General features: G+C 39.4%; 1 pseudogene; it reads right to left on the bottom strand.

Moving 5' to 3' along the window:
• Positions 1-2,649: 2,649 nt before the first annotated feature.
• LOC102877269 lies at positions 2,650-9,223 on the bottom strand (annotated as a pseudogene).
• Between the last annotated feature and the right edge of the window lie 1,081 nt (positions 9,224-10,304).

Genomic DNA, 10,304 nt, shown 5'->3' with positions numbered 1-10,304 from the left:
GCGCTGTCCCTCCACCCTACCAAGCATGATGTCCTTCTCTAAGGACCGGTCTCTCCTCACAACATGTCCAAAGTATGTTAGACGGAGCATCAGAATCCTTGCCTCCAAGGAGCCACCCGGTTTAACCCTTTCCAGGACAAATCTGTTTGTTTTCCTAGCAGTCCATGGTATTCTCAATATTCTGTGTACCTTTTAGCATTTCTCGCAAAGGTAGCATCATGCATCATCATAGTCTAGTGTCACCGCTGCACCATGGAAGAAGGAGGGGAAATCTCTTCCCAAACAGTAACTGCCTCTGAAAGCCCACAGCAGCGTCTTCTATGGTTGGTTCTGACTCAATGGTACACAACAACAACATTTGTAAGACTATTACTGAGTCAACTAATGTTACTTCAAACAGGACATGACATATCATGTCAACCGGAACTTAAATATCTTAAAAACAAATACCCAAATGCTGTCATAACACCAAAATGAATATCTGATAATATTCAAATGATCTTAAGCACTTACAGAGTTTATCTTTCAATATGACTTTTCCCAGTCTTTGTTTGACTTGGCTGTGTAGATGGGGAGAATATACAAGTGGGGTGAGTTAGCTTACACACAAGGGGATTGACTATCTACCATTCCACACGAAACTTGACCATTCTCAATAAGCTACAAGGGAATGCTGGCTAGTCTCACCTATCAATTGAACAGCTCTAGCCACAGAATTAGAGTTCCCATGCCAGTGAAGAAGAAAGAAATCTCTCTTCACCGACAGTAAAAAAGAATTCACCGCTAACAAAAGAGCAGTTATGGCTGAACTAGAGATCTCATGAGAGATGAAACTACTTTCAGACTATTATCAGAATCAGAGCTAAGAGCCTTTGCTCAAATTTGTTGGATAACTGAACATGAGATGCCATAATTTACAGGACTGAGAATTTTGTAACACTGCCCTGCCTAAAACTGGGGCAGGGTGGGGTGGGGGTGAAAGCCAATATTGGCAGGACTGAGAACTTTGTAATACTGGCCTAAAGCCATGATGCTCAAGGCTGAAGTGTCTGTGAGCCCATTTTGGCAACCATCCTGATTATATTAACCTCAATAACATTTTGACTTCTCTAACCTGGTTCTGTGTAGTCTGTGAGATATCATATCATATCATATCATATCATATCATATCATATCATATCATATCATATATTTTGGACCCAGCACTGTAGTAAGATTGATGTTGGGATAAGTAGAAAGAGGTGTGGAAACATGGGGGACATGTCTGACCTCATGGTAATGGACTTTTTTATGTTTTGATGCTGTTTACAGGGAAAGTTCCTTTTTGTGAAGCTAGTAAAAGTCAGGCATGGCCATCCTCATGTAGCCCTTATTATTTTTATAGCACTTTACAATCTTTGGGAAGAAAGAATAATATCTATGATATTCATATTTAAAAAATACTAAGTAGTAATATTTATATTGGGAATGTTTTGTATGGTTATGCAAACACTTTCAATGCATGATTGAAAACTTGGTCATGAAAGCAAGTCCATACTTGGCACCACAATATCTGGGGATTATGAAATATTTCAGAGGGTTTAAAAAAACTTCAAAATATGATTAAAGAGCTTGGCGGGGTTGTGGGTGGCAGGCAGTGGGATGTGAGTCCCAAACACTCTAAATGAAAGCTAGCTGAACCAGCATAGTTTGTAGGGGGAAAAATAATGGGTTCGCTTATAGGTCTGTCTTGGAGGCAAGGAATTTGAAGCTCAGTCTCATGATCTTTGAGCACATGGCCACAAGGGACTAGTGCTTGGAGAAGAACTTCGTGCTTGGAAGGGTACAGGGACAGTGCAAGAAAGGAAGTCTCCAGATGAGATAGATTGACATGACATGGTAACTGGGGCAATGGGATTAGGTATGTTGGAGTCTTGAGACTGGCTCAGGATAAGACAGGTTTCTGAGTTGTTGTACATAGGGTTGCTAGGAATCACAGGTTACTCAATGGCAGCTAACAACAACAACACCTGCTGCTGTTGTTAAGATTTATTATGTGAAGTATGACTCATAACACCTCTGTGTACAACAGATCTGAATGCTGTCCTATCCTGTGCCATCCTCACCATCTCTACTACATTTGAGACCATTGCTGCTGTGAATGTGCCAATCAATCTCATCAGACGTCTTCCTCTCTTTTACTGCCCTTCTGATGTCCCTTTCCAAGGAATAGCTTCTCCTAACAACATACCCAAAATATGACAGACAGAGCTTTCCATCCCAATCTCCAGTGAACACTCTGGTTACACATTTTCCATGACCTAGCTGTTCATTCTTTCAGTAAGCCATGGTATATTCAGTTTCTTCTCCAATACCATAACTCAAAGGCATAAAGTTGTCTTCTGTCATAGTTATCAAGCATAGCAATTAGCAATTATTTGTCTGTTAATAAAAACAAAGACAATGAAGCAAGACAGTATAAATTTGGTTACCTGCTTGAAAATCTTATATTTCAAGAACAACACTACTTTACACAGTAAGATTCTAATTATTCTTTTCTTTTTTTGCTGAATAACTTGTGCTTTATTGTGGCACATGACAAGATTACTCTTTCAGCCCTCCCTTTTGTCAGATGGACTGGATGGAAACTGTGCCAAGGAAGAAAGAGTCTCAGTGGAGAAGGAAAGAATCAAGTTGGGAAAAGGAGTTTCCAGCAGCTAAGAGTCTCTCTCTCTCCCAGTCCAATTGCTGGGATTGGTGGTCCAAGGAGGTCTTATTTGCCATGTGAATCATCAGGTTGACTACCTTGATGCTGTAGTCAAATCCACTGTCATACCAGAAAATGAGTTTGACAAAGTGGTCATTCAGGGGAATGTAGCTCCAGAATAAAAAGTGGAAGAATAAAAGTCACTGTTAATGTCATGGGAGATAGTCTGGTCTTCAGTGCATCCTAGGATGCCTTTAGATGCTTTCTGATGCCTGCTTTACTACCTTATTGATGTTATCTTCTTTGGTAGCCTTGTCCAGATGGCAAACCAGATCCATGACCAACACATTGGGAGTGGGGACATGGAAAGCCATACTAGTAAGTTTTTCTTTCCATTGAGCTCATGGATGACCATATCCATGACCTTGGCAGTGCCAGGAGATGCAGGGATGTTTTGGGCAACTCCATGACCATCACCCTACAACTTCTAGAGGGCACATACATAGTCTTCTAGTTGGCAGTGATGCCATGGAGTGGTTATGAGTCCCTCTACAATGTCAAAGCTGTTTTGCATGGATGAACTTGGCCACTGGAGCCAAGCAGTTGGTGGTGCATGAGGCATTGATGACAATCTTGAGAAAGCTATTATACTTCTCATGGTTCATGCCCATCACAAACATGTGGGTACTGGCAGAAGAAACAGATATGATTACCCATTTGACACCACCCTGGAAGTGAGCCTCAGACTTCTGCAAGGTTATGAAGACACCAGTTAACTCTACAACATAATTAACACCAGTTTTACCCCACTTGATGTTGGCAGGATCTTGGCCCTGGAAGAACAGAGATGGCCTTTCCACTGATGAATTTATATCCTATTCTCAGACATGACAGTGTCATTGAAGTAGCCATGGGTTGAATCATACTAAAATATACACACCTTATAGTTGAGGTCAATGAAGGGGCTATTGATGGCAACAGGATCCACTTTGAAAACCTAAAAGTGGGCATAGTCTAGTCCATTTGCTATGACATTCTCTATCATATCTAAGGAATGTGGCTGAGGCTGCACAAGAATAGATATCAATCGATGAGGAATAGAGAGCCAGATCTTAACATTGATTGATCTGCATGCCTTTTAAGACTGTTGTTAGGTGCTATTGAGCATGACTCATAGAGATCCTATGAACAACAGATCCTATTTTAGCAACCTATTCTATCCTAACAGTCCTGTCCTATCTTGTGCCAAACTTGCTATCTCAGACACACTCAAGGCGATTTCTGTAGTCAATGTGTCAATCTACCCGGTTGAACATCTTTCTCTCCTTCACCATCACCCCACCTTTCCAAGCATGATTTCTTTTTCCAAAGCATAGCCTTTCCTAGCAACATGTTCAAAGTAGACAAGACATTTTTTTTGCCATCCTTGCCTCCAAAGAGTATTCTGGTGGCACCATCGCCAAGATTGTGCAACCCATTTCTTGATCCCCTGACTGCTGGTACCAAGTGTATGGATTGTGAATCCAGGTAAAATGAAGTTGTTGGCAGTTTAAATCTATTATGCATCTATTATGATGTCACCACTCAGTTTAGTGGTGAGAATTTTTGTTTTCTTGATGTTAAGATGCAATCCATCTTGAAGGCTGCAGTGTTTGAACTGCTGTAGTAATTATTTCAAATTTCCTCACATTCAGCAAGCAAGGATGTGAAATCGGCATACTGAAGCTTACTGAAAAGTCTTCCTCCAATCCTGATGCCATATTCTTCTATATAGAGTTCACATTCTCACATAATTGTCTGAACATACAGAGTGAATAGGTATGGTGGAAGGCTGCAATCCAGACACACATTTTGTTTTAATTTTAAACTATGTTGTGGCCCCTTGCTCTCTTTGCACAATAGCTCCATCTCCGTCATTTTCACTCAAGTGGAAGCCCCAACCTTTCAACTTTCTCCACATCTTGCTGTCAGCTCCTGGGTCTACAGCAGGCAAGAGTGGAAAGGAAGAAGAATCTTCCATCATCTCTACTTCCAGCCCAAAGGCCAAGTGAGGAGCACCAGTAGGTGAGGATCCCGCTATGACATTGTTCTCACCTGTGACCTTATCCTGCTGTACCAGCTGTCCACCTCAGATGAAACAGCAGCAATACTAAGCTGCAGGAAGATGGTCCAGGATCAGAAGATCAGAGATAAGGATCTTCCTCCAGAACTGCCAGAGATCAACCTTCCCTAGAGCTGGGACCTGAGATTTTGACCTGGAGTCTTCTAAATTGTGAGGTTTAACAATCAGTTCATTATATTTGGAAATGGTCTGCATATTTTTAATTACTCTGCAGTTTGAGTATCTGTGCTGTTATTGTTGTTGATTGCTATCTAGTTGAGCCCAACTCATAGTGACCTTATGAACAAATGGCCTGAAGCCTTTTCATAATTATTGTCATTTAAAAAATTTATAGAGTTTCTGGAGGCATGTTGTTTATGAAGTGAATGCCACTCCTGCTTCTAAACTTCTGTTTTAAACTTGGAGCTCCACTGAACACTGTCCACCATGGGTAACCATTATGGCATTTGACACCCCAATGGCACAATGTTCAGCATCACATCAATCCCAGGTTACCTCAGAGCAGCATATTGAGTATCTGTATTACCGTTTATTTATTCTAGTTAGTATAACACTTACCTATCAGTTTGCCGTATTGAGGTAATTTGTGAGTCTGTGATGCTAAAGGCTGTGCCACCAATGTCTCAAATGCCAGAAGGGTTCACTCATTCACCCATGGTGAACAGGTTTTAGTAGAGCTCCCAAATAAGACAGACTAGGAAGGATTGGCCACCTACTTCTGAAATAGTTGCTGTTATGTACCATTGAGCTATAATCAATCCGTAGCTGACCCTCTAGTGGGTTTGCAGAGGCAGTTAATCACATAAGAAGAGATTGCTCATCCTTTCTCTGTGGAGCATCTGGTAAATTCAAACCATGTACCTTCAGACTTGCAGCACAGCTTCTTGCCACTAGGCCACCAGAGCTCCCTAAATAATGGGGACTAAAATAGTAGACTTCTGAAAACCTTATGAACAATAGAGAGACATAGTTAGTCATGGTATTAGAGGTAAATCCCAGATTGGAAGTCAATCAAAATGAAGGGAAGCAGCTGCAAACATCCTTTAATTGTTGGAACATGGAATGTAACAAGCATGAATGTTGGAAAACTAGAAGTTATAAAAAATGAAACAATGCATTAGTATTGGCATTCTAGGTATAGATGAGATGAGATGAGATGAGACAAGACAAGACGGACTGGCTTTGTCTACTATTAATCAATCACATAATATACTACGCTGTGAATGTAAAACAGGAAAAAATACTACTGCACTAACAGTTTAAGAAAAAATTGATTTCTATCCTAAAGTATAATGTTGGAGTGATAGGATCTTACGAGATAGACATAAAACAATGGAGACTCTGAGGCCAATGGATTTGTATTTTTACCCAGTTGTACCATAATTGATTGTTGTGGTTATGTGCCAATGAGCAGAATATAACTTATAATGACCCTCTGAACAATTGGTATAAATCCTGTCCTATCCTGTGCCATCCTCATAATCACTGGCATGCTTGAGTTTGTTGCTACAGTCACTGTGTGCTAGTTCATCACTTTTATGGTCTTCTCTTTCGCTGACCTTCTACCATTTCTAGCATGATGTCCCTTTCCAAAGAATTTTCCCTTTTAGTAACACGGTCAATATGTACAAATAAGCTTACAGTCTTTGCCTGTGAATGCAGGTTCTCTTAAACATATCTGTCCATGAACTGTTCAGTAATCTTCTCCAACACAACTCAATGAAATGGATTGTTAGTCTGTCACCCTTGTGCACTGGCCAGCTCTCAGCAGCCTAGAAAGTGATTAAAAAGACCGACACCTAACTCAAGTACACCTTAGTCAACAAAATGACACCTTTGTTCATCAGTACTTTGGAGAAGTCACTGACATTTGACTTTTCCAGCACAATACATCTTTTGATTTCTTGACTGCTGGTATTGATTTTGGAATCAAGTAAGATGAAGTAGTTGACAAGTTGAATATTTTCTCCATTTATTATGATGCTGCTTTTCGGTCCACTGGTGAGAATTTTTGTCTTCTTGATATTGCAATGTAATCTCTATTGAAGGCTGTGGTCTTTGTACAAGAACTTCAAAACTTCACTTTCAGCAAGAAAGATTGTATCATCTACCTAAGACAAGTTATTGACGAGTTTTCTTCTAATTTTAAGCTTGCATTCTTTTTCGTAAAGTACAATTTATCAAATTATTTAGTATATAGATTCAATAGGCATGGAAAAAGGAAATGGCCCAGACACATGCCTATCTTGTTTTTAAACAATATGGTGTTTCCTGGTTCTATTCAGATGACAGCTTCTTGGTTTAGGTACAGGTTTCATATAAGCATGATTAAATGTTCTTGAATTCCTTTCTTCTCAATGTTTAATATTATTAATGCAGTCAAATGCCATTACAAAATCACATAAATAAAACACAGATATTTTTCCGATACTCTCTGCTTTCTGTCAAAATCCATCTGACATCAGAAATTGTATGTCTGGTTCCATTGCTTCTTCTAAATCCAGATTGACCTTTTGGTGGTTCTTTGTCAATGTACTATTCTAGCCAGTTTTGGATGATTTTCAGCAATAATTTTCTTTTATGTGAATATCAAGTTTACTTTTCTAACTGGTTCACCAGAACATGGGCCAATAAACATCTAATCATAGGCAAGTCCAATTCTCAGTCCCCTGTAGGGGGACTACAGCCTGCCTTACTAAATAAGAATATTTTCTTAGGATGAGAGAGTTTGGTACAGGGAGCTATTAGCAGGAGAAAGACTATTTCAGATTTCTAAGAGAAGAAGAGCAAACTTGAGAACCCCTCACCCCCAACCCTCACACAAACTGCTTAGGTTGGCACTCCTGATCTCAAACCATTCCAGAAACAAAGGAAGATATTAGGCTTCAGGAGAGAAGTCACCATCAAGGGAGATAGTCTTCCTCTAACCAGGATTTTCAGATGCATGTGGGGAGAGCAGAGATTGTAACTTCCCCGGAGAAAGATCCCTCCATTTGGGAATACTTGCATCCATGGCTGCAGGGCCACACCAGGTGTCAAATAAGACAAGAGAGTTTGGGAAGGAGCTACACACAAGGGAAAGACTTTCTCAGCTGACACGTTGAGCTGTGAGAAAGAGAACTGACTTGAGTCCCCACCACCCTCCCACCAAAACTGCTTAAGTGGAGTATCAATAAACAAGGGACGGCAATAGAGTTTGGAAAAGGACACTATTTTGTGAATAATCCATTAATCTCAGACATGTTGCTTTAGCAATATATGAAATATTATTAAAAATACCTATTAAAACTTCCTTTAGAGATACTGACTTATTATTTTAAAGATCCTTCATTATGATAAGATCATTCCTGGTTGTGTTATTGTTAAACATTTGATTTCTGACCAAAAGTTCCAACCAACCACTCTGAAGAAGAAAGGACTTGATGATCCATGCCTACATTTAGACCACAGTTTAGAAACGTAGGTGGAGAACTTTTACTCTGTCCTGTTAGGTCTATATGAATTGAAATTAACTGAAAACACACATCAGTGGTGGTAAAGGAGTTTTGACAGTGCAGTAATTACATTCTTGGCTCATAATAAAAAGTTAACAGTTGCAAACAACTCAGAGTTGATCCTCAATTTGGTTATAGAATAGGCTGTAAATCCCACAGTAGACTTCCTATCTTAAGTTACTGATGGATTTGAACCCTCAGAGAGGTGCATCCCTTGGGTTGGCAGAGCAACTCCCTACAGACTAAGCCACCAGAGCTCCCTGCATTAGACAGATGATAGATGATAGATAGATAGATAGATAGATAGATAGATAGATAGATAGATAGATAGACAGATATTGGTCAATCTTAAGTGCCATTCACTCTGAGACCCTATAAACAACAAATTTCTGTTGGCCTCGAGTCCATTATAGTAGCTACTGTGTCAATCCATATTGTGGTGGATCTTTCCCACTTTCTCTGATTGTCCACTTTTTTTGAATATCACAAAAAGATCTCACTTGCCATACAAATGAACTTTTTAAAATTATTCTATCTTGATTTGCTTACAAAGTTTATATACATTGTGTTTCACCCTATTCTTCATTCACATTGTATTACATACAATCATTTCTAAGCATTATGTTTTATAAAATTAATCACCATTGGAGCTTGCCAGTCATCACCCTGTCTCATCGGGTCCCTGCCAAACCTTCCATTTCCTTCACTGTTGCAGAATGTTGGGGAGAAAAAGAAGGCCTTTAGCCAGGACAGATCACCTAAGCTCTAGACAAGTACAAGCCTCCTAATGGGGGTAGAGAAAGCTCCCTTGTATTTGGTAGTACCGGCTTGAGAAAGTTCACCACCTGGGAAGACGGCTGCTGTGCCTGCTGGGATGAGAGTGGTCTGCACGAGGCTGAGGTTCTCCCAACCGATACACATGTCCCACATCTGTAAGCCCACCCTATCCTGTTTTCCTGTGTGTATAAGTACACTGTTTATCCCAATAAAATCAATCTGGACTGGCAAAAATTAAAAAGATTAGATTCCTGCAGGGCTGCAATACAGACCAGAGAGAACCGGAAGAACTTTAGGAAAGGCAAATTTTCCCAGAAAGGGCTAGTGGTACAGTGAGTGGTTTACATCATAAAGAACCAGTGAAACTTGAACAGACATAATAGAAACTACCTAACACTTACCAAGGAAAACTTCACATAATGTGAAGACATCTCCAAACACTGTGAAAAAACAAATTAAGCCTTCTTTTTTTTAAAAAAAAAAAAGCGGAGAGTATTGTAGATCCAAAGAATATATGATTTTGATATTGAGGTAGTTGAACGGCAATGAAAGGAAGTACAAATGATGGAAGAAATAATGGAAGCCACAAATAAAGGAAATACCCTGGAGTCAGAGAGCCTGAAGAAATATATTGGAGTTATTTGAACAGTTACAGAAAAAGGTGGAAATGATAGAAGCAATAATAAAATCAATTAAGAAAGAAAATACTCCAGAAACAGGGAGTTATAAGAAATATATCAATGAGGAGGAACTTGCACAACTACTGAAGAAAATTAAAAGATGGAAGAAAAAATTAAAACTATAGAAAAGAAGGCCAATAACTAAAAAAAATCATTACAAGATAAGTAGGATACAGCCAACACAGTACTGGAAATAAGAAAAATGCATGCAATACAGAATATTAAGACCAAAATGGCAGAGGTGTCTAACAATCTGTAGGGACAAAAAAATAGAATGGAAAAGAGGGAGCAGAGAGTCAGTGAGCAAAAAGACAAGAATCTCAATAGAAACATACTAGAAAAAAAATCAAAGATGAGAAATGAAGAAAACGTTAGAATCAAGTGGGATGACATCAAAAGGAACAAAATATATATGATTGGAATTCCAGAATATGAGAAGGACAAGGAAATCATTGAGAATATTGTGGAAGAGATGTTGTTGTTGTTGTTAAGTGCTGTCAAGTCGCCTGTGACTCATAGCGACCCTATGTACAACAGCCCTAAAC

Source organism: Elephantulus edwardii, unplaced genomic scaffold (genome assembly GCF_000299155.1).
Source record: "Elephantulus edwardii isolate Elephantulus edwardi_28Jun2011 unplaced genomic scaffold, EleEdw1.0 scaffold00078, whole genome shotgun sequence".
Taxonomy (NCBI): Eukaryota; Metazoa; Chordata; class Mammalia; order Macroscelidea; family Macroscelididae; genus Elephantulus; species Elephantulus edwardii.
The sequence above is the reverse complement of the archived record's forward strand: the minus strand, read 5'-3'. Positions and strand labels throughout refer to the sequence as shown.